Source organism: Acomys minous (assembly GCF_964271855.1).
Source record: "Acomys minous genome assembly, chromosome: 5".
NCBI classification, from domain to species: Eukaryota; Metazoa; Chordata; class Mammalia; order Rodentia; family Muridae; genus Acomys; species Acomys minous.
The window spans coordinates 60,395,394-60,420,983 of NC_140494.1; the positions used below are offsets into that span (position 1 = coordinate 60,395,394).

General features: G+C 45.1%; 1 long non-coding RNA gene across 1 annotated transcript; it reads left to right on the plus strand.

Moving 5' to 3' along the window:
- The first annotated feature begins 5,252 nt into the window (after nt 1-5,252).
- Nucleotides 5,253-17,704, plus strand: LOC311597348. The gene is made up of 3 exons (XR_014779195.1): nt 5,253-5,382; nt 16,978-17,040; nt 17,368-17,704. It is a non-coding gene; the product is annotated as an uncharacterized lncRNA (long non-coding RNA).
- Nucleotides 17,705-25,590: the final 7,886 nt, after the last annotated feature.

Consider the following 25,590-nt stretch of genomic DNA (forward strand, 5'->3'; position numbering starts at 1 on the left):
GGCTGCCGAACTACACCAAATTCTCTGAATGTGCTGTTTAGGGCTGAGTGTTTTAAAAGCCTGCCAGAGGATTTCAATACAACATTCCCTCTTCTGAGTTTAAGGATCACATGGTCTCAAAAACAAACTAAAACAAAGCAAAACAAAACAAAATGGATCACATAGTTACATTGTGTCCACGAAGATAGTCTTCCCTATGGAAACTGTTTTGTTAACAACTGTTCTACCTTCAACCTTAGTTCTCCTCCACCAGGCAATGTGACAGAGCAAGTGTCTTAGTCACTGCCGTGAGGAGGCACCAAGGCCAAGGCAACTCTTATAAAAGAAAACATTTCACTGAGGCTTGCACACAGTGTCAGAGGATTAGTGCATTCCCATGTCCAGAAGCATGGCAGTGTGCTGGGTGCTGGGGCAGCACCTGAGTTGTGTCCTGAGGGAGGGAGAGGGGGAGGGACGGAGAGGGGGCGTGGGGATGGAAGGGAGAAAAGGACTGGGAAGGGGAGATAGAACTGGGCCTAACTTGAGCTTTTTAACCCTCAAAGCCCACCCCCAGAGACACTCTTCCTCCAACAAGGCCACACCTCCTAACCCTTCTTCTAATCCCCTCCCTGATGACTAAGCAGTCAAACATATGACCTAATGGGGACCATTGTCACTCAAGCCGGCAGGGACTTCCATCAGCTTTACTTACATTTTTATGATTAAAAAAAAAATACTCTAAATCATGGGCCATGCCAGGTGGTGGTGGCACACACCTTTAATCCCAGCACATGGGAGACAGAGGCAGGTGGGTCTCTGAGTTCAAGGCCAGCCTGGTCTATAGAGTGAGTTCCAGGAGAGCCAGGACTACACAGAGAAAACCTATGTAGAAAAAGTTTATATCATGGACCAAGAGCACATGAGATGTCTTTCACTCAATTGTGTTATCAACACAGTGGGCAGGTCTGTTGGTCTATGTCAGAGCTTAAGTTTTCTTCACTCACAACTTATTTTCACCCAAGAAATTCTTACATGATCCCAGGTATATCAGTCTGTAAAGTAGATGTACTGGTCTAACACCTACAAATACTAAATCATAATGAAAATTATTTTTAAACAATTAGTTGATATACGTGTAGTTTATTAAAAATAAGGGTAAATGTTCACACTAGTGAGGTAGTTCTGTTTTGTTTTAATGTAAAAATCATGCTTGCATATTTGATTCAGAAGCATGTAGGATACCTTCACATTTTTTCAGAGTTGAGGCGTACTAAAGTCTCATGCGCTATCCAGCTTAATTCAGAGCAACAGACAGTTTATACTCTGAGGGTTAAATCACATGAGTAGAGTATGCAGTCACAGGTTGAGCTGCACCTTGCCAAACATGTTTTTGCATAGAAGCATATAAAGGATAGTTTAAAATTTTAATTTACTAACACCAGCAAACAAGTTTGGTGTGGTAGTGTACACGTTTAATTCCAGCACCTGGGAGGCAGAGGCAGGCAGACCACTGTGAGTTGGAGTCCAGCCTGGTCTACAAATGGAGTCCAGGACAGCCAAAGCTGCACAGAGAAACCCTGTCTCAAAAACCAAACAAAACAAAAAAAACAAAAGAAACAAAAGAAAACCAAAAACACCAGCAAGCAGTACTGAGTAACCTAAAGCCAACTCATTTCTATTCACTACACCTAGGAAGAACACAAAAACACATTCCAAGAACAACTTTGTGTTTTGAAGAAATTGAGGTCACAAGAATGGTGTCTGTTTTCTTGGGATTTTTGCACAAGCACTCAGAATTTTGCTCTCACAACTCCATTCGTGGGCCGTGTTCTGACAATCATCCGTGCTCAGGACATCACTTTACACAAAGTATAAAGTAGTAGATAGATGGCTAGGCAGTTTCAGAGATGGTTGAAAAACCTATCCACTCCTCAAGCCAAAAAAAAAAAATGACGATTTGTTATAGAACTCAAGCCAGCAACTCAAATGACAACTGTTAGAGTCAAACACAGAACACGATACATCCAAAGACACAAGTAGACGAACAGCCTTTGTTTGCTTTTCGTAATCTAACCGTAATGTTTCTCTAAGAACAGAAAACTTTGTTAAGTATGGTTAAAAAACAGTCAGTTCATAGCATACAACAATCTCTGACCACAGCGTCTCAGGCGTGTTCGCTGGCGTTCCACGTCTTGGTAGCATACACAGTGCCAAGTGCGCATGCTCTGCACTCAGAACCAAGGCTTCGCTGAAGCCACACGATGCGTCACGGGCAAAGTGCTGCCAGAAACAGCTAGGATTAATTGTGTTTGATTTTACATTGGCATTTGTCCATTGTAGGTTAATGAATGTTTTACTTTATATTTAGTTCCATGACCCCATGAAGGATGACAGCTCACAGTTCAAGAAGTTGTGTTCTATGGCAGTGTGATGACAATGCCCCTTCAAGCTCAAATAAAAATGAGAAGGATCAGTGAGGTGGCTCAGCAGGTAAAGACATCTTCCACCAAGGCCAACAACCCACACTGGATGCTCTACGTGGTGAAAGCAAAGAACTACACTTACATAGTGATGTACACATGTCTGCCCTGCCATGCCTCATCAATCAATCAATATAAAAGAAAATAAATAAAATAATAACATAAAATCACCTTGAAAGTCTTATAGTTCGCCCAGGCCAGAGATGATAAGATGAACTACTGTCTCTGTGAGGTGAAAAAACAACCGATTCTAGTATTCTGTACCAAATGAAACAGGAAAAACAGAATATTTACCAGTTTAATAGCTGCATACCAGGAACAGAATCCCAGAAGCTACACCGACTTGACATGTAGAAAAGTGAGGACAATTGTGTCCCCATCTGATGAAGTGTAAGTGATCCACTGTCAGTCCCCAAGGCCCAGAGCTTTCGTGTAAAGGCCAACTAGATGGCTTAAACGCAAATTCGAGAAAAACAGCTATCCATGTTTCCAAACCCTTCTGGGCGGCCCTGATCTCCCACTTCCGAGGGGTTATAGTGTTTTATAGTGTGAGTGTTTCCCTGTTGTGACCAATTGTCACCTAACTGTTAACAGTCTTTACACCACAACGCCAATGTGCCCACACAGCTGATATGTCTAAACTATTCAGAAGTTGGAAAAACAATCACAAAACGGCTTCATAAACCTACAAGACACGTTGTCCCTCACATTTCACTTGCTAAAGAACCTCTGTGCTGTTCTGGGTCTCAGGACATTAATTTGCCAATATCCTCTTCTGGGTCTTGATTTCTCCCTTTTCACAGGGTAGAGTTCAGTTATCAAGCTATTTGAGAAATTTACAGTGGCTCATCTTGGCAGGGACTCAAGACTTTGGCTTCCCCTTCATTCAATGGATCCAAGTTTATTTATAAACTTCTTAGGTCTGAAAATTGGATTAAAACCGTTGCAGTTTTACCCTTGCAATTCAACTTGTGACAATGATTACCAGATCTAAGGTATTTTTTATAAATCACTTATGTGAGTTGAGATGTAATATGAATAAATTAATAAAACATATTTTTTAAAAATCACGTGTACACACACACATGCATATAGATATAATTATATGAAATTCAAGTATGTCCTCCTGATAAAATGGATATCCCTTAATTTCCAAAGCCTCAATAATCAGTTGACTACCAACAAAGATGAAATGACAATCTGTCCTTCTGCCAGAGCTGCCTGACACACTGGAAATAAGACCCACTGGTGTCAGAAGGAAATTGAGGTGTCAGAAAGCCTTCACATAGAGGATAGAATTGAATTTCTTAAATGCTTTCTTCTGGCATTGAGTATTTCTTCTTTTCCACTGTTCTCCAGCACAGCATCTCAACAGAGCCACTGAATTTCAATAGTGTTTGTATCTTTGCTCCTGTACTGCACAGACTTAGCTGCGACACCGCCCCAGAACACACACCTCAGCCTTGCGTTCACAATGCTTTGGTGAAAGGGCCACTGTGGTGGGTTACTGGTCCATGCATGACCTGTGTGTACAAATAACCATTCTAAATGTTTGCAATCCTCCCTGTATATCACAGTTGCCTTCCAGGTACACTCTCATTTGTTTCTGTGTCCAGCCAATAAGACAGGCTGAGTCATAACCATTTTTCCAAGTTGTACCAACTAGAGAAATGAGTTCAGTCAATTGCAAATGGCCCCACACCAATGACTCAAGTTAGATGAAAATTTTTGCTTCTTTCTATTTTATATTCTTATAATCTGGCCTTTCCAGGGGTTTGCTGATATAAATGAGCAAGATCCTGTAGTTCCTTGGGTATGTAAACCCTATCCTTCTGAGTGAGGCCTGCTAGGGTTTTACTCTATTACAAATCTAGGATGATAAAAGTCTCCAAGCACCTGATTGACTAGGATCACCATTAGCTAGAAGATACTTCTTGCAAGAGACAGCTGATGGAATTTTACTGATTTATGAACTCCAATTTGACTGGACCTACCCAAAAGGACCCCATCACAGCTCTTAGAGTCTTGTTCTTTCCCAGTCAATACCTAAACTTTTATATGAGAGACCCAGAGACCTGGATTCCCTTTGTCTTGTAGCTGTCAACCCCATAGAATCAAGCTGTGGTTGTCATTAGAATGCGTCCATCTTGCAGATAGATCAAAGGAAAAGATTCTTCTGGGGACTCACAAAGGCTCCCTACTCTCTCCATTCTTCTGATTAACCCTCAAGACAGTAAATTTACAATCCATAGCACATTTGACATTCTAATTTTTTTTTTTTGGCATTCTAATTTCTTTAGTCTGTTGTTCTCAGCCCTCTGGTACCAACAGAAGTATAATCATAGCTCTACTGAAAACAACAAAAGCTATTCTAGCAATTTTGAGGATGAAGTGATTTGCTATAGGGCATTTTAAAAACTCACTTAACAATTGGAAGAGCCAAGGAAACAGGCTAAGGTTGAGATTTCAGAAATAACTCTCACAGCTACATGGCAGAAATGGGTCACAAGGGGAGCTTTTAGCTCCCCCAAGATTATGAATCTGCCACCTCTTAAGCCACAGCCTCACCGTCAAAGTCACGAAGTCACAGAGAATGGAAGCTCTCCTGGATAAGAAGTTGGCTCCACACCAGGCCAGACCTGCTTGTATCCTCACCTACAAAATGAGATCCTTAGGGCCTGCCTCTTGGTATCCAGGGTGCAAAGACCTCTGTGACTGGTTGTACTTTAATTTTTTTTAAAGCAAAAGAATAATAGAAACAGCAAAAGTGTGGCCCCCTACTTCAATCTGTCCTCCAAGCCTTGTACTCAAACAACGTCATAGTTAGATTTAAATCCAATCCAGGTAAAGAAGGCAGGGAGTCTGGGAACTGTGGTGTCAACACTCCAGGCTCCTCAGTGCAGAGAGCCATATTAGGAGGCAGGTAAGGTGGACACTGGGGGGGGGGGCAGATCTACTAAACTAATCCCAAATACTGGCTTCTTACCTTGAGGGATGAGAAAAGATCCTGCGTAAGGTGACTATTTGTAAGCCCCTTTCTACCCTCCCCCACCGCCTATCTGCTGTGACCCTATGATAGTTGTGGGCCAGGAAAAGTAATTTGTTTATTTCTGTTTGCTTGATGTCATCAAGAAATGTCCCCTTTCTCCCTGATGCAGTACAGAAGATTTTCTGTTTATCTTCATGAGATCCCCAAAGGAGCTTCTAAGCCATCCAGGTACCTGTAAGTGAGATTTGGTACCATTATAGTTTGAAATGCATTGTCCAATTTACTCATTTCTGAAAACTGATATGGGGAAACCAAAACACCCTCTTTTTTTTTTCCATTCACTTCCTAAACAGAGGGTTTACTGTCTTGAAGAAAAGCACTTTCATGGCCTCTTGCCTTGAAGTCAATAATGTGCAGCACAGAAGAGCCCCTGTGGGGATGACCAGTCTATCTTTTTCAAGGTATCCTCTTTCTTAGCTTGCATTCAGTTGTCTTGAAACTCCCAACGTCTCTGGAGCAATCACTCTGCCTGAAAGAGAAGGTCTTTGTGAGTGTCTCTCAAAGGAACAACTGGCCAGAGAGCATCAGACCCCTCCTCCAAAGTCTGTTCCCAACACCCAACCCTATTTGGCAGATGTAAATATTCATTTTACACAGGGCACTGAGTACTGTGCCAAACCTATCCATCGCACAACCTACCTGTCGATTTAGAATTTGGAAGATTTGTTCATCCCTCTGCCATCAGTTAAGACTGTACAATCACTCCTAATCTAGAGAAGGATTGTGACTTGCAAATGACCTGAGTCACTAAATAGCCATTTTCTCTTCAAATCATCCCCACCCTATTATCTATCCAGACAGCGATTGAGAGGGAACGGTAGCTGAGACAGGTGAAAGGGATCAGTTTCAGGAGCACATCTTGCCAAGGTTCATAGAGACCCAGAAAAATATTTACTTAAAAAGTTAATTTAGGAAGAAGCATCAGCCAAATAATCTCTCTCTCTCTCTCTCTCTCTCTCTCTCTCTCTCTCTCTCTCTCTCTCTCTCTCTTCCTCCCTCCCTCCCTCCCTCCTTCTCCCTCTGTTCCTCTCTCCCTACCCCCTCTCCCTCGCCCTTTCCAAATAAGGAAAGGAAATGGAGATAATTATTGCAGTAATTCAATAGTTGCCTCTCCACCTGAATTATTGGAAGAATGGCCTCTCGCTGGTGGGGACTGGATTACAGAGTTAGCTGCTGTTCTGGGCTCGGATCCTAAGAGCCGTCATCACAGTACAGTTATCTTCTCTTTCAGCATCCCTGCTGTGAGCTCCATGCGCCTCCACAGTATAGGGATACCCCCCTCTCTTATGTCTTTAGATGTACTCTGATCCCAGCTTTCCTGTCTAATCCTAAGTCCTTTACTTGTCTATCAAATAGAGGCAGGTTCCAGCTGGTACAGGCTGGTATGACTCCAAAATAAGATATTTAATGTGAAAAAAAAAAACCAGAACCATTGATAATTATACTCCATTCTTACTGATTTATACAGAACCAAGGAAGGAAGAAGAGAATACACACAATGCTGTGTCACACACACACACACACACACACACACGCACACACACACGCACACACACACGCACACGCACAGGCACACGCACATCCCAGGAATTTCTTGCTGGAATCTTGACTAGCTTGCAGGCTCATGATATCTTTCAACTCCCTCTCCGCAACACTCTCTGATGAAAGATTTCTGAATATTTTGGTTTTTCTGACCTAATTCCTGTCTTGTATTCTCCCTTTTAACATTCTCCTCTCTCTCTCTCTCTCTCTCTCTCTCTCTCTCTCTCTCTCTCTCTCTCTCTCTCTCTCTCTCTCTCTCTCTCTCTCACACTTTGTGACTTACAGTCAGAGAATCATCTTGAACTCCTGGTCAAGTTCTGACCCCAGCTAATCAGTCTGGAAAATGAGAATAGTAAAACATTTACAGAAAATCGCTGTTTTGAAGGGTTAAATGTTAATGAAGTGTCTAGAAAAAGATGCCTGAAGCAAGGTGCTCTCCCATCCGCATCAGCTCTTGCAGTGTGGACATGCCCCTGGGAGGTGTGCCATGTTATTAAACCCTAACGCCACGTGCTAGGCATGGGCCACTCTTCATTGCTACCGCAAACCAACGAGGAAACAACTTGAAAGGAAAGATTTATTTTGACTCATAGGTTCCAAGGTTTTTCAGTCTGTGATCAGCGAGTCAGTGCCTTTGCTTTTAGGGCCACGGCAAGGCAAGAACATCCTGGCAAAAGAAGACTGCTCATCTCATGAGAGCTAAGGCGCGGAGAGACACAGAGAAGGACAGGAGTAAACTACACCCTTGAGAAGCTTCCTCCAGTGACCTACTTCCTCCAACCAGGCCTCACCTGATGAATAATTCATTCAGCTGTGAAAGCATCAATGGCCGGGCATGGTGGCGCACACCTTTAATCCCAGCACTCAGGAGGCAGAGGCAGGCTGATTGCTGTGAGTTCGAGGCCAGCCTGGTCTACAAAGTGAATCCAGAACAGCCAAGGCTACAAAGATAAACCTTTCCTCGAAAAACCAAAAAAGACAAGACAAAATAAAAAAAAGAAATCATCAGTGGGTTAATCCATTGGTGAAGTAGCACCCTCATGGGCCAATCATTTTTGAAAAGCTCTTTCAACTACAACCAAGCCTTTAGGGGTCATTTTTAGATTCAAACCACTACAGTTCAGAAGAAGAAATAAGTTTTCCTTATGAGAATACTAGAGCTGAACTGGGAAGATGGTTCAGCGGGTAAACTACTTAAGCGAGCATGGGTAGCTGAATTTGAATCTGGAGAATCTACATAAAACACTGGATGCAGTAGTTCATATCGGTAATCATAATATTCCTATGCTTAGGGGGGCTGTAGAGACAGGAAGATACCCTGAGCTTATGTGCATGCAACAGGGAACAAGAGACTCCTTTCTCATCCAATGTATAAGGAAAGACCAAACCCCAAGGTTTACATGCATCCCATGACACATGCTGCCTACATGCATGCACGCACGCATGCACAAGTGCACACACATATCAGAGAGAGACAGTTTTTATTTGTTTGTTTGTTTGTTTGTTTGTTTAAGATACGAGAGCCAATTAGATGGTCATTGTCCTGAATAGCCCTTAATTGTCACTTGACACATCATAGACTCATCTGAGTGGAGACGCTTCAGTCAGGAACTGACTGGGTCAGAGTGACCTGTAGACATGTCTGAGGGGAACTGTCTTGATAGTCACTTGATAGAAGAGGGCCCAGCCCACTGTAAACAGTACTGTCCAGAGCAGGCAGTTCTGGGCTGCGTAAGAAAGCTTACCTACTGTGTATACACCTTAGAGGGAACCTCAAAAAGCCAGCAAAGCAGCCTTCTCCTGTGGTTCCTGCTTCCAAGTTCCTGTCCCGAGTCCCACCAGTGATGGATTGTGACTCGGAAACATAAGCCAATGAACCCTTTTAACTTTTTTAATTGCTCCTGGTCATCAGATTTGTGGCAGCTCAAGAAGGAAATGAGAACATTGACTGCACCAAAGACGAGTGTGCGAGACAAAGACGGCTGCAGGAGTGTTGCTGAGGAAATCCTGTGCTTGAGACGCTTCACAGTCAGAGAGCACAGGAGGGACCAGCTCAGGAGAACAGACGGCTAATGTGGCCAGTGTATTCTGCCTGGCAGCAACCCACAGCTGTCTAGGAAGCTGAGAAACAGAAGATCTACGGATGACGTAGACAAACACAGATGAGTCCTCTCATTTCTTTCTTCCTGGCATATTTTTTCTCTTAAATCTATTTCCCTAAGCCACGGATCTCACTCTTCCTAATGCTGTATCCCTTTAATACAGTGCCTTCTGTCGTAGTGACCCCAACCATAAAAGTATTTTTGTTGCTACTGCATAACTGTAATTTTGCTACTGTTATGAGTCTTTTTGTTTTGTTTGGTTTTTGGGTTTTTTTTTCCCGAGACAGGGTCTCTCTGTGTTAGCCTTGGCTGTCCTGGACTCGCTTTGTAGACCAGGCTGGCCTCGAACTCACAGTGATCCCCCCTGCCTCTGCCTCCCAAGTGCTGGGATTAAAGGCGTGCGCCACCATACCCGACTTCTGTTATGAGTCTTAATGTACATATTTTTGAAGATAGAGGTTTGCCAACAGGGTCAAAACCCACAGTTTTGAACCACGGTCCTGAGCGGTGACTTACAAACTTTAGCAACAATGGGAATCTGTAAGTTTAGTAAAAATGTAAGGTTACCTCTTTAGGGAGTTTGCCTCAGCAGGACTAGGTGAGCCCTCATTCACTGCTCGCCTCTGGGGGCACACTGACTACAAGGTGGATGCCTCCTGATAGTTGTATAATGTACAACCTGTCTACCTGAATATGGCACCCATGGGTAAGTCTCATGTAGGTGGCACCAGATCCATACTGGAGATAAGCCGACTAGCTGGCCATCTGAAAGAGAATCCAGGTAGTAGTCCCTTAGAGAGCCACTGCCCAGCCTGGTCACTACTTACAACAGTATATACACCTGGCAATGTCTGCGATAGAGAAGGGGAAAGTCAGGTGGAGAAAAGCCCAGGACATCTGTACCTCATTATATGCAGAAAGCTTTGATAAAAGGCTGGACGTTTAATCTAAATATATGTCCCTTCTGAGTGCTGCTGGCCGCGAAGCAGTCCGAGTGCAACCAAAGACAAAGTGCGCAGAATGAATCGCTTGAAGAAAAGTTACCCCACGGCACTGGTACTGTGCTCCCAGCTCCCTGACCCTCCTTAAAAACATTACTTTCCAAGCCCCATTAATTGGGAGGCAGCCCTGGAAGACTCCACAGACTTCTGAAAACAATAGTGCCCGTAGAGAAAGGATTCATCTTCCTCCAGGCAAGCTCAGCTCACCAAGTTTTTGCCGAACACAGCTAAGTACAAATGGGATATAAAGGAGTTGGAAGATACGATCAGATGCTGCCAAGGAGCCCGGGAACTTGTGTGCAGGAAGGAGGCACAATCAAGACAGGCATTAAAGGCAGGCACGAGAGGGTGGCAGCAAGCTCTGCATTGCTGGGCCTGCCCGGACAATCAGAGCTCAGAAAATCCACACAGAAGCACCTGAGGAATGGCTCGGGGCCACTTTTGCAAAAGATTTGAAAGGAGAGACTCTTGTCTATGTTTCTGCCAACTGAGTCTTGTATTTGACTTGGCTTTTTTTCCTCGAGCCGGGCGGTGGTGGCGCAAGCCTTTAATCCCAGTACTTGGGAGGCAGAGGCAGGCAGATCGCTGTGAGTTCGAGGCCAGCCCGCTCTACAAAGCGAGTCCAGGACAGCCAAGGCTAACACAGAGAAACCCTGTCTCGAAAAACCAAAAAAAAAAAAAATCTCCGATCCTGGCATGTTACTCCCTGCCCCACCGGGAGGGGGGAGGAGGCATTTCATTGCCAGAGGCGACACTATCAGGAGGATGTAAGATAAAGAGCGACTGTAACCAACTTTTCTTTTTTAAGATTCATTTATTTATTATTATGCATACAGTGCTCTGTCTGCATGTACACCTGCCGGCCAGAAGAGGGCACCAGATCACATTATAGATGGTTGTGAGCCACCATGTGGTTGCCGGGAATTGAACTCAGGACCTCCGGAAGAGCAGTCTGTGCTCTTAACCTCTGAGCCATCTCTCCAGCCCCCCAACTTTTTAATAGATGATTAGGAGGTGGTAGAGCTATGGAAAGTGGACCCTGGTTGAAGGCAGCAACTCTCTGGGGCCTGTATATCCTGCCCTGGCCTCTTCCTGTTACTTCTCCTCTCTGTGTCCTGCCCACCATGGTGTGAGTTTCTTTGCCCTTCTCACCACAACACATTGAAAGTATGAGCTGAGGTAGCCCTTCCTCACGGAAGTTGTTTCTGCCGGTTACTTCGTCACAGCACCGATGAAATCAGTACACTAACATTTCTGATATTCTCTCCTGCCTGTAGTGGAGGTACACATGTTTGTTGTTGTTGTTGTTGTTGTTGTTTGTGTTTTGTTTTGTTTTGTTTTGTTTTGCTCTGATCCCAACTGTGGGATTGGGGAATAGACTTCTGAGAGAACAGGTGATGTTTATCCACTTAGAAGTCGAACCACCTCATGGTTGGGCTTGTATTTTGCCAGCTGAAATACATCCTAATACAGACTTTGAGAAGAAATCTATACATGAGCCCAAAACAGGAGGCTGGGGCTTTTTGGGTCTTGGTATCGTTTGGCTGTTCACCACTCCATTTCAAGACACTCCACTTCCAAGAGAAATGTTCCAAGAGAGAAACACTCCACTAAAGGCTCCAAGGCTCCAAGGCTTTGGGGCTCCAGGCTGGGGATCTGCGGCTGATCTGGGTTCCGCCTGCTGATCCAAGTTCCAGGAACAACTTTGGACTTGCTGGTCTGCTGAAATCCTGCCGACTACACCAAGGGAATCGCTCCCAGGAGCTGAATTGAACAAGGTCTACTTCTCCTGTTCCCATTAACGTCTTTTCTCTCCCATTTAGGGTAGGTGGGTTGGAAGGGAAGTATAAGCATTAAAGAACCCCCAATAAAGTAGATTTGGAAAAAGTGAAGCCTACATCCACCCACAATTTAACTCATGGAAGTGGGGCCCCTCTTAAGTGGCTTGGGGTTTTGTTTGGGTTGGGTTGGGTTGGGTTGGGTTGGGTTGGTTTTTTTTGTTTGTTTGTTTTTTGTTTGGTTTGGTTTTGGTTGGGTTGGGTTTTTTTTGGTTTTTGATTTTTTGAGACAAGGTTTCTCTGTGTAGCCTTGGCTGTCTTGGACTCGTTTTATAGACTAGGCTGGCCTCGAACTCACAGAGATCCGACTGCCTCTGCCTCCTGAGTGTTTTGTTTTGCTTTGCTTTCAGGTTTTAACCATAGGTAAACTACTGTAAACTGCATAAGCATGTCTATACCATCTACACTGGGCTCTGCCTGGACCTTTAACACTCAAGTGACCCCTCAAAGAAATACTAGTGATCTACACACATTTTTAAAAAGCCACTGTACTGGCTACTTTTATGTAAGCTTCACACAAGCTAAAGGCATCAGAGAGGAGGCAGCCTCAATTGAGAAGATGCTTCCATAGGATCCAGCTGTAGGGCATTTTCTTTTTTCTTTTTTTCTCTTTTGTTTTATTAATTTATTCAAATTACATCTCAACTGTTATCCCATCACTTATATCTTCCTAGTCCTCCCTCCCTCCTGCTTTCACCCTTTTTTGAGGTACCAGGATGGGTTGATACTTCTTGGAGTCCTGCCTTCTCTGAGAAGGAGAGGGGGAGGGGGCTGGGATCAGGCTGTAAAGTGATTAAAAATTTTAAAGTAAGTACAGGAAAAGGAAGGAAGGAAGGAAGGAAGGAAGGAAGCAAAGAAGCAAGGATGTAAGGAAGCAGGCTGAACAAGCCACGTAGAACAAGCCAGTAGGCCGCACCCCTCCATGGCCTCTGCATCAGCTCCTGCCCCGGGCCCCTGTCCTGTCCTGACTCCCTTTGCAGATAAACTGTGATGGGGAAGTGTGAGCCAAATTAACCCTTTTCCTGCCCTACTTACTTATTCGGCCATGGTGTTTCACTGTAGCGATAGAAACCCTAAGTCAGCCGCACGACAGCATGATGCTAGGTCTGGTGTCATGTGCCCATATCTCAGATCTGGGGACGTGGAGACGGAGCCCTGGTGCTTTCTGGCTAGCCAGTCTGCCTTCACTGGTAGGCTCCAGTAAGAAGCCCTTTCTCAAAAGCCATGTTCCTGACGGTGAGACTCAGGGTTGTTCTCTAGCCTATGTACATGTATGGATCTTTGTGCATGCGTGCCTGCACATGTGAACACGCACACACATATGCACATGAGCATACCACTATATACAACGTGCACATGTACTTGCACCTCCCCCCATGATCGTACATGTACACACACACACACACACATGCATAACAAGAGACATTTTGGTACAGGACTCCTGCAGCAGCGTCACTCTCAGCTCTCTGAGTTGTCACTCTTTATTTTTCTCCTGGTACCTGCTGCTTTAGGTCACCAGTCTCTGTGCTTTTCCTGGTTCTCTGAGTATCTACTGATTGGCTGGCTCTGGTTTCTCACTGGTTTAGAAGTCAATGCAGAGACAAGCGATTCAAGTGTAGGCCATTGAAAAGCGTAGGCCTGCATTCTTGCACTGCTTTCTGTGTTCTCCATGACCAAATCACAACTCAGTACCTGCTCTCATCTTGTGTCTCCAGTCATGGTAAAGACGGAACTAGGGGCATAAAGTCTTCAGAAGGAAGAGGTGTCATTCTCACCCATTCATTTGTGTTTATTGTGGCGGACGGCACTGCTTCTATGCATGAAAAAGCAGTTACTTTAGTCTCTGTAATTAAAAATTTTGTAACTGTGAAAAATGCCACGGGGTTTGGACTCCCTGTGTGATATTTCCCAAGCTGTGGCCCTTCAGCCAGCGGCATAAATTGAATGGAATGAACAGGGAGAAGTCTTGGGTTCCAGCCTACACCATTGGATCAGACCTGGTCTGGATTGTAGCTGTGTCCTGTTTGCTTTCACAGGATGATTGTTAACCAGAAGGGTCTCGTTACCCGGAAGCTGGAGCCTGCTAGGCAAACGGAGACCTGGATAACTTTCAGCAGCCAGGAGATGATGTCACTGGCGTGTTTAGTGTGTCCTCTGCTATGTTCAAGGCTCTTAGCTCTGTGACACCTAACCCTGCTTCACTCTACGGATTTCAGGCACTGTGTTTATTGGTGAAGGTGAAAAAAAAGAACCAAGAAGAAAATCAAGAAATTATAATCCAAGAAGTTCACCAGAGAAAGAAAGTTGACCCCAACCTAGACCACAGCAGCAAGTCACTGCCAGTACACTATGCTTTTCTGCTATCTCCTTGTGTGTGTTCCTTAGAACAGTGGTCCCCAACCTTCCTAACACTGCAGCCCTTTAATATAATTCCTCATCTTGTGGTGACCCCCACCCCCCAAAAAACATAAAATTTTCATTGCTACTCCATAGCTGTAATTTTGCTGCTGTTATGAGTTATTATGTAAATATCTGTGTTTTCTGATGGTCATAGGTGACCCTGTGAGTGGGTCATTCGACCTCACTAGGGGTCACGATCCACAGATTTAGACACTTCTTGGTCAATGTCTTATTTGGGTCTTAAAGCCAGTTTAATTCCAGAAGCATAAAGGAGTAATCTGGTTGCCTAATTTCCATTGAAAATAGAGGAGAATTTTGGTTATATGCTATAAAAACAGCAATGCTTTCCTACATTTGCAAGGTAAATTGTAATTTCGAACACTTAATTATTTTTCTTATGTTTTGAGACTTTAGTATAATGACATCACTCTTTAAGGGCTTTATTGAAAGCTTACATTGTTGGAGATGCTAAAAAAAAAAATCGCCACTCTGAGAGTAATAAAGTAAACAGCAAACCAAGATCTAGCTACTTCTGAAAAATAATTCTTTTCAAATAGACTGAAGTCTCAAAACCCAGGTCAGGAGATCTTCTGCTGTAAGACACTTACAAAATCTTATCCTCGGGCTGGGTTTTCCAAGTTGGGCTTCGTCTTCAGAACATACATAGTCAATAGCCACCCCCCCAAAAAATCACAATTAGCCAGGATGAAAGGTGGCTCTCCCGAGTCACTGTGTTTGAGAGTATAAATGTTGTTAATAATAATAATAAAAAAAGTACCTGTCAATAGATTGGGGACTGGGAGAAATATCATGTCTTAACTCACTTCCTGGATTTGTTCAAATCGCCTGCCGAGCAAGGATTGTTCTCAGCCATAGTGCCTTTGACCACAAATAAAGTCTACCATCTGCTTCCACACTAGGAAAATGGTATTTGGATTCAGCAATGAAATTTTAAAAAAAAAATCCTATTCACATAAATCCAGGTCTGGTTCTCTCACCTTGAGACATTTCCAACTGAAACCACAGGAAAAGGAATGCCATTATTTAAAATGATGAAGTGTGAATATGTTGTTCAAGATTATTGGTACCTCCACCTACATCTCCGAACTATTAATACTCACATAGCCTTAGCTAGTGGTGTGTTTATGGGCACTGAAAGCAGCTGCTTCTAGCCAGGGCTTCTGAAGCGCCCGGTGAGGGTGTGCCTTTATTTTATAGCTCCCATTAGACCTACCAGGGGCTTCATCGCTATTTCATCCAGCTTAGTGAAAAGAGAAAGTATGGGAAGATTAGAATGCTAACAAACTAGCAAAGGAATTGAAGTCTGCGTGGACGAAATAAACTTTATAATCAGGGTGGGTGAAGGGTTAATTCTGAATCCTTCAATTCTTACGCCCCCTGAAACCTTCTGCTTTGAGACTTCAGCACAGGCCTCCCCTGGGAAGCTGAGCTCTGAGGCTCTCTCTCCCCCTCAGTCCCAGATCTAGAGTAGAAGCTGATGGGACGGACATCTAACATCTCAGCTGCCACCTGTTCCCTGATGCCAGCCTTACCATTCTCCCTCCAGCAGAGGGTGTCCTTCCCTTAAATGACTTCTCTCTGCTGCTTTTGGCTGACACCACCCACAGAGACTTGTAAGGGCATCAAGAGGGGGGGCGGGGTATCTAAGGTCCCTGGGACTCTGGGCCAGACCCTCCATCTTCTCCCTAGAACACAGGCCTTGAAGGAAGTCACCTGAAGATGAGGGACATAGGGTAGATCTCTTTACAATGTCTTCTTGCCTTCCCCAAGCAAGAGCCTCTCCTTTGGGGACAGAGCATTTGGCACTAGAGAAGCCTTTGTCCCCACATCTTCAAAGCTGTATCAGCCCAGTACCTCAGGGGCACACACTTTAGGGGTACTTTTCTGCCACCCCCACTTCGACAACAGCGCTACTGTTCTTTCAGGTGGGATGCACGCTTGCCACCATTTCTAACAGCTATGCCTCTCCTGACGACTGTTTCCGTCGTAATCCAGACATTAATATTCACAGATAAGGATTCTACGAGACTCTGTTCTTGGGTGCTTTGATAGACTCACCCACTGCCCCATCTTCATCACCAAGGGCATTAGCATCCCCACTAAGCATCGCCACCTTCATGTCAAGCTTCTTTACCAACTTCCTACAGCCTGCGGTACAGGGGAGACTTAAGAGCACATTCAAGCTAGCCTGCCCACATTCCTCCTGGATTCCGCCACTTAGTAACGCTATCACTTTAGGCAAGTTACTGGACCCCTCTATACCTCAGCATCAGATGCTACAGTCTGTGGCCTTGCCAAATGGATCTGAGGATTAAACGGGTTAGTGCGGCCCCATCTTGGCGCTTACTGAACACGAAGCTAGTGGTGGCTCTTATTACTGTTGTCATTGAACGTGGTCCAAACATCTAAGTCCAGCATCCATTGGCTATGCAGTGGATACCCCAGAACCGCACCTTTGAGACTGCAGATGCTGTCCTGGGCCTCTCTAACGGCTCCTGAAACTAATCAGAACTGCCCTTAAGGTGGTAAGCATGGTGGCCAATGAATCATTCTTTGCTCTAACAGGATGAAGATTTAATGAGACGTGAGCCTAGAAAAAAAAAAGATATAGAAAAGCTGAGAGGAAAGGTAAGTTTTCTCCCCTCCCCTGCTCCTGAGGGTACGTGGTTATGCTCTAAGAAGTCGGGGGGGGGGGGGGAGAGGGGGATAAGATCTGAATTGATTATAATCTAATGAGGCTGCCAAACCAGTTTACTCTCCAGTGCAGCATAATGATTGGTGAGTGTTATGGGCCCCCGGACCAAAATTATTTTAACTGGTAGCGTTATCTGGGTCAGCCGGGTTAGCTGGGAACAAGTGCCTTGCAAAGCCTGGGTGGTAGCCTCCCTGGGCACTGAAAAGACAGTGACAGGCACGGTGTTGGAGGGTACGTCTGATTCCTGTGTCATCACAAAGGACTACAGACTGGAAACCGTGAGAGAGAGAAGAGAAGAAAGAAGAGCAAAGGAGCAGGAAATGACCAGTGCAGGTGCTGAAGCGAGGAAGAGGAAGAGGAAGGCGACTTTCCTAAGCAGTGAAGAACAGAAGTGAAAGTCGCTAGTGCCAGCCTTAGAAGCCATTAAGGCTGCCTGCCAAGTGCCCCCGTGCCTTCTGAAGCCTCAAATACACAAGACAAATAAAGTTTTAAAATAAAACCGCATGAACAACCTGTCTATTCCCAGTTTGTAAACATTTGCTAATGGGCTTAGAGAAGGAGCCAGCAGAAGGAGCTGGCAGGCAACAGTGAACACGGTCCACACAGACTCCTGAGCATCAGTGTCCCCCGAGTCTTCAGCCAGAGCGAGTGGCTGGGGATGAAAGTTACTTGGGACTTCCCACAATGTTCTAGTTCATTCTACAACCTGGGAATGAGTCAAGTTCAATGTGCATGGCGTCCCCCCACTCCCCTCCCCACCACTCACACATACACACAAGCCCCTCATGGTTCCCAGAGGAAGTCAGGCACTTCGCTGATTGGCTGGTTCCAAGGTTAGACAGAGGTGTGGAGCACCCCCAGCAATCCCTGTACACTTGATGTGATGAGAGAAAGCTTTAGCGGATACACTTTGTAGCTATGATACTATGAAAATTACCAAGCATCCGGCAAGTAGATACCCGTGGCCACACTGCAACACAGAGAGACGGTGAAAGAGCTTTTCTCTCTGAGCTATGTTTTCCTCGTATGTGGAGGATACACTTGGAACTGGCTTCTCTTTTTCACCTAGAGTCAATACCAGGTACTAGACTCACAGATCAGATTACTGTATAGGTACACCCCACCCCACCCTGTCCCACCCCGCCCGACCCCACCCTGCCACCCCACCCCCATCTCACACCCCCACCCACCCCATTATCCCCCACTCACCTCCCCCCCTCCCACCCCACCCCACCCTCCACCTGCACGAGAGCCAGAAATAAACGTAGGGGGAATACCAGAGAGCACATTTGTTTTAGACAATAGTTTGTAAAAAGCTGAGAAAAGAAAACTCAAGGCATCTTAGGACTTTTAAATAGATGTGCACTTAAAATGGACAAGTGAAAAAAATGGACAAGTGGATTTTAAAATAAGGATGAATTTTAAATGGATGGATGGCAGTAAGCGGATGCACTTGACGAAACAGGAAGACAGATCTTTAGAACAAAAGGCACCACTCACTTTCCTTTTTTTTGGTTGTTGTTTTTTTTTTTGGTGTTTTTTGTTTGTTGTTGTTGTTGTTGTTGTTGTTGTTTTTCAAGACAGGGTTTCTCTGTGTAGCCTTGGCTGTCCTAGACTCACTTTGTAGACCAGGCTGGCCTTAAACTCACAGCGGTCCGACTGCCTCTGCCTCCCAAGTGCTGGGTCCGCCACCATGCCTAGCAACCACTTGCTTTCTTATGTTCCTCCAAATTTTTTTGCTTTAGCTGTCTTTGAGGTGTGGATGTTGATGAATGCTTAGGTTTTGTGGTTGTTTGGCTGGTTTCTTTGGTTAAAGTTAACAGATACCTGACAAGTGGCAACTTAAATGAGGAAGGATCTCTTGGAGCTCACGGTTTGAGGAAGCACAGTCTCCCGTGGTGCAGAAGGCACGGTAAGGTTTTTGGTGGTAGGAATGTGTGGCTGGCGCTCCTCGGAGCCCCATGGCTTAGGACGCAGAGAAGGCCTCTGCTCATCTGGCGTCCTTTCTTCCTCCTTTATTCAGCCTCAGCTCCTGAGCCCACGCAATGGTGCAGAATGGTGCAGCACACATTCAAAGTGGACCCTCTCTCCTCAGATGATCAACTCCACGGGGGCCCTCATTTTCTCTGTGGTCAAAAGTGTGTCTCCTAGGTGATTCTGAATCCAGCCATGTTGGCAGTGGGGATTTACCGTCACACTTTCACAAAACTGGTGCTCTAACCACTAAGCTACAGAGCCATCAGCTCTTTACAATTTCCTAGAGTAGCAAAGCAACTGATTTGTCTTAGGGTTTTTTAGCCTACAGCAGTAGCAGAGACCTTGCAAGCATCAGTCTCTCTCTCCCAGCTCCTTGCTCTTCCTTGTGGCCCTGGACTCTAGTTACAAAGCTGCTGCAGGCCCCTGCCTGAGTTCTAGCTCTGGCTCACTTTCCACGTGCCTTCTCAGACTTTCTGCCTCTGCTAAACCCACAGAATTTGCATTTTTGCTCTTTTCCGTCTGTACTTCTGGGTAACCTGCCTCCAGATGCTGAGGCTGCAAATGCAGAAATGTCTGCCCATATAGAACCACAAAAATTCCAGCGGGCTCTACCCCAGACACAAGGCACCTCCTAGGGGTCTGTGGTCTCTTCTGGGAGGCAGATCCAAGGTACAAAATCAACTCTGTTATTTGAGCTCATTTAACAATTCTTTTCAATAAAGAAAAACTCTTGATTTTTTTTTTTTTTTAATTAACAAGAAAATCTGGGAGAGTTCCCCTGTCGATATCTTCAGTGAACATTGTTCAAATAGGTGTTAGGGAAAATGATATTTCTCAGACTCTTTGCTGGTCTCGTTCACTCAGCCCCAGCAGTGATAGTACAAGCTACCACTATATGCCAGGCTTTATGCATCTTCACGTGGATTCTAGCCTCTGATTGGAGAAGATGATCTCCTCCAAGCCACACAGCTGGGGGTGGGGGTGGGGGGTGGGGACAGGCAGAGAAGTGCACCTGACGCTTCAAACCCGTGTTTTTAACTGCTTCCCCCAACTTTAGCCAGGAACCATGCCTCCCGCAGTGAAGGTGAAAACCTCAAGCTGAAATGGCCGGAGAAGAACGGAAGTGTTCTTCCAAAGCACGCAGCAGTGTCTGTGTGGCAAAGGATCCCAGGGCCTTTACTACACTCCGTTCAGGCTCTCGTCCAACAAACACAGACCACTCCTTGTCTCGGCTCAGTTTTAAGCACTGTGTATCAGGGGACAAAACACAAACACAACAAACCTCTATCTTCAGTTCCTAAAGTAAAGGTTGCTGGGAGGAACATGAGTCAGGGGGAAGGCAATGATGATAGGGTATTTTTTTTTTAAATACATTAAGCAACCTGGCGTGGTGGCGCATGCCTTTAATCCCAGCACTTGGGAGGTAGAGGCAGGAGGATGGTTGTGAGTTTGAGGCCAGCCTGGTCTACAAAGCGAATCCAGGACAGCCAGGGCTACACAGAGAAACCCTGTCTCAAAAAAACAACAATAACAACAACAAAAACTAAAACCAAAACCAACCAAACAAATAAATGCATTAAGCAATAATGACCACTATGAGTGGGGGGGGGAGGAGCAAAAAGATTGTAATATAACGGTCATATGAAGACTCCCTGGAAAGGTGACTTTGAGCCAACTTGAAGGAGCAGGCTTGTTCTTTCATCAAGGTATGAAGGCATCTTGAGGAAGAGCGGTCCAAACAGAGAGGCAAGCTGGCTCAAAGTCTCTGTGGTACATCCAAGGCCCAGTGCTGAGCCCGGTGCGAGCAGAAATGACATTAGTACAATGTGTCAGCAGAGAGTTAGAACAACCAGAAGGGCAGAAGTTAGGGGCTGTGGTACACACATCGGTCTTCTGAAGGATCACTCCTGGGATGGATATCCCAACACCTGCTAGGACCTCAAAGTCTCTCATCCCCATTGTGTTCAGGACTTCAATGGAAAAACAAATAGTAATGTAATCAACGTGACAGCTTATCAAGCTGCTCCCCAGGCCCACCCTAATACACTCAACTCAAACAAGTAGTGGTTAGAAACGAGAAAGGGTGAAAATCCCAATGTCTCCTGCCGTCTGCAGCTGCAGCCTGTGCCTAAGTCTCTTGTGTCAGCCTGTCTATTTGGTGAAGCATCCACCCCAGGTGTCTCAGACACTGACCTCCAAGAAGACTTCCGAGCTTCTGTGTGGTTCCTGAGACCCACCGTCTCCCTGTAACCCTACCTGGGTAATTTCATTATTTTTTTTTTTGTCCCTCAGATCCTCTAGGACTCGGATCCTGCCTTGGCACTGTCAACGGCAGTGTGGCACACGCTCGATGTGACCCTGATCCCCTTGCCACATTCCTTAAGAGTCAGGCTGACCTGTCCACCTAAGAGAATCAGTCTTCCTCTAGGACTTGGATTCCCTCTTGGGGTCTGGAGGAGGCTGGACTTTCTTCTGCGGTCTTATCCTAACTCGCTCTGTGCTTACTGGGCCGCGTCCACTTTGTCACTCTGTGAATTCCTGCCCATGATGCTATCCTTGGAGGCCTATGGCAGTTTCAAGGCAGAGATATGAAGAGTGGGGGTGGGGCGGGGTGTAGAGGGGAGCAGGCTGCTTGTCCACGTGGATGCTGTATGCTATTTGGGGTCTACCTGGGGTGAGCTTGAGGGACATGGCCCAAGGTGCATCTGAGACACACGTAAGACTAAGGAGCTCTGGAGCAGTTGATAAATAGACCTGACGTACAATATACCACCCGCACTACGGGCAGGTTATGCTTCAAAATTCCTTACAGAAGTTAATGGATATAGAATATATTTTCTTTTTTAATACCAACGTTCACACATGCTTATTATTTTTAAAGTTCGAATAATTCTGAATCTTATAAGATAGAAGCTCCTTCCGCGTTACTTTTCTCCGGGCCTGCTCTTTTCTCCTCTCCAGGCCCACTGTGCGCAGTCACCCACTCTCGCAGTTAGCTATAAACAGTTTTTCTCTTTGAGGTTATAATACAATCACATTTTCTCCCTTCCCTTTCTTCCCTCCAAACCCTCACAATCTCTCTCTACCCACTCTCCTTCGAATTCAGTTTCTTCTTCCATTAGTTGTTATTACATGAATGAATGAATATTATATGTGTATACATAGATTATTCCTAAATCTAACCTGTCCAGTGAGCTTAGTTTCCCTATGAATATGAAAATTCATGTAATTTTTCTTATGTACACTGCTCTGCAACTCGTTTTTTTTTTTAATTGAACAGCATAACACAGCCCCATGTTTTATGTGCCTTCTACCTTCATGTGTGTCCGTGTGAGGGTGTCAGATCCCTTGGCACTGTAGATAGTCGTGAGCCTCCACGTGGGTGCTGGGGATTGAATCTGCGTCCTTTGGGAGACCAGCCGGTGTTCTTAACTGCTTACCATTTCTGCAGCCCCATCTCATTGTTTCTTGACAACTGTGTGACTTGATTGTGTGAACACATTCTGTTGCTAATTAGTTCGACGAGTAAATATTAGATGGGGTCTTCTCCATTTTTAAGCTATCACAGTCTTGTAGCCAACATTCAGACACATTCATCCTTGAACACAAATGTAACTAAACAGAATAAATTCCAGGAGGGGAACTTTCACGGTAGCCACTGTGAAGCCGCCCTCTCAATTCTCTCATCAGCCGCTTATTGGTGAAAGAAGAAGTTCGTTTTGGGATCTTTTCACACATTACGTTGTCCAAGAGAGGGAGACAGACTTGCCAATAGGAGTTAATGACATTAATCAATCCGCTGAAGCAGATCGAGTCTTGAACAGGTTATTGGGCAATGAACAAATCTGAAGGTAAGTCGGGGCCCAAGAGTCATCCCAGAGGATGTACGAGATTGCGTTGTGTCTGGTGACTATAAGACAGCTCCTCCTTAGAAACGCAAATGAAGGTGGGGAAAAGGAGACTCTATGGTGTAAAGTAGCTGTGTCAGGTAAAATGGGCATGGCATGTAAATCTCGGGGCCCCAAGTACACACTACCAGTATCGTCAATCTTGGCTCCTTGCAGAAAAAAAAAAAAGGAGCTTTCTGCTTCCTGTGTGCTGTAGAAGCGACATAGCCACATGCCTGTGTAGCCTTTTTATTTAGGCAAACACTAGCATCACTTCAACACTCATGTGAGGGAATGTAGCTAGCACACAGAGCACATAGCCACTGCCAGTTTCTTTGAGAGTTGAACATTTGTGTAAAAGTCAAATCTTTTTTATAGTTTTAGACTTTTTTAAAAGATATTTTATGTGTGACAAAAATAGGATGCCGGAGTTTACTATAAATATCTTAGCAAGAAATGAAAGAAAGATCTTGGATAAATTCAGATTTTCTTTTTCATTAATTCAACTTAAATTTTGTAAGACATGAACGAGAACAGTCATTCCAAGATCAACCACCAGAGGGCACTGATGCCAAACCCAATCTATTTCAAAATGTATCTGACTTTCTACAAATTACTGAAATGCTCCTCTTTGAATAGAATGCCCTCACCCCCTTTACTTGAGCAAAACTTTAAATACAAATATGTCACACCAGAATTGACTGGAACCACAAAGTATGCTACATGCAATCATGATACAGATACATGTTTCCAGATTAGTATATGTAAATGTTTTCTTATTAAAAATAACCATATATATCCAGGGTGATGGCACACACCTTGCAGACCAGCACTGAGGCAGGAGGGTCTCTGTGAGTCTGAGACCTTCCTGACCTACATAGAGAGTTCTAGGACAGTTGGGACTAAGAGACCCTGCCTCAATATCAACGTCAATAGATACATATTGTATATATATATATATATATATATATACATACATACACATACATATACACATATATGATTGAAAACAGAAAGGAACCCAGTGCACGTGCGGAATAACTATGCCTTACGTCTTGATCTCACGTCTCTGGATTTTCTGCTTCGCACTGTTTTACTGCCCTCTGGGTTTGGCTTTTAACAAGCTCCAGCTAGGCTGTACGGCAGACACGGTGCCTGGGCAAGGTCTGGCTTCAACCCCAGCTCTTCCACACCATAGTCCCATGACCTTCAGAAAGTCACATTCCCTCACCTGGAGAATGGAAACAGTCAGAGGTTGCAAAGCCTGGCAAGGTGTGTAATGCTGTTCAGATAAAGCCCCCAAACACATTCTGGGTGACTAATTCAAGGCTGGTATTTAAGAGGGTTGCATGGAAGGCTCAGGTTCACTAAGATGCTTTAAAAAAAAAAAACCTACCACTATTCCTATATTAAAGGCATGGAAACTGTTAAATATGTCAAAGGTCACACACAGAGCTAGTAAATAATAAGAGGGCATAGAAAGCCCATATTATTTTTACTTTCCACAGTGCCCTCCCTTGGAAGGCAGAAAGACACTGTACATTAACCTTTGTACATCTGGGGCTGACAAACATGGTAGGTGCCTGTTATGGTTAATATGGATTTTCCCGTCTCTAAGTTATCACCCATAAGACACACCTGTGTGGGGCTCCTTAGAAGGATTTTCTTGGTGACCTTCATCGAAGTGAGGAGACCCACCCTCTATTTGAGAGGCCAGAGAGAGTCCTAAGGGAAATGCTCTCTGCATTTTGCTTGCTGCCCTTGTATCTTGTCTTAGTGTTTTTCTTCTCTGTTGCTGCTGCCGCTGCCGCTGCTGTTGTGGACACCCACCCGGAGCTTCTTCAAATTTCTAACGTGGACTGAGGACTAGCAACCCTCCAGGAACTCTCCAGGCCTTCGGGGCCAGATTAGGACTGGGCACACACCCATTCGCTCAGACTGAGCAACCGGCTGGAATCAGTTTCTGTGATGTTAAACGGCAGCGCTGGACTACCCTGTCTGAACTGAGCAAGCCAATCTTAACAAGCGCCGGCTAACATATCTTCCTGGGGCTGGCTCTGTTCCTCTCGAGCGCCCTGAATGGTACAGCTCCCAAGAACTGCGCGGTGACGCTCATGGATACGCATGCACAGCAGATTCTGGGTGGTGAGCGGGGGAGGGGAGAATGAACCGCAATTCGCTTTGAAAGATCAAAAGGACTTTATGAAACAGAGAATCGTTCCCGTCATCACTATCAACCCCGCTATGATTAGACGTATCGGAAGTTTGGCAGGTTGCACGGTGATGATGCACACAGCCGGTAATCCAGTCTGCGAGGGAGAAAAAAAAAAAAGATAAACTTCAAAGGAAACAGAAAGAAAGAGTAACGAAGCTGAGGCACAGGCAACTCGAACGTTTCTGAGCCGGGACAAGGACTAAGGAAGGGCACTGGGACAGGTTCACAGGTGTGCTGGTCCAGGTGTGCTGGTCCAGGTGTGCTGGTCCAGGTGTGCTGGTCCGGACTTAGACGGTAGCCAGCCAAACAAGGGTGAGCGACAGGCCAGCAGGAACCTGACTCTGCTAACAATGGAACATTTCAGACGGGAAACACCTAGCCCAGAAAGCACCCCTGGGAAGTCT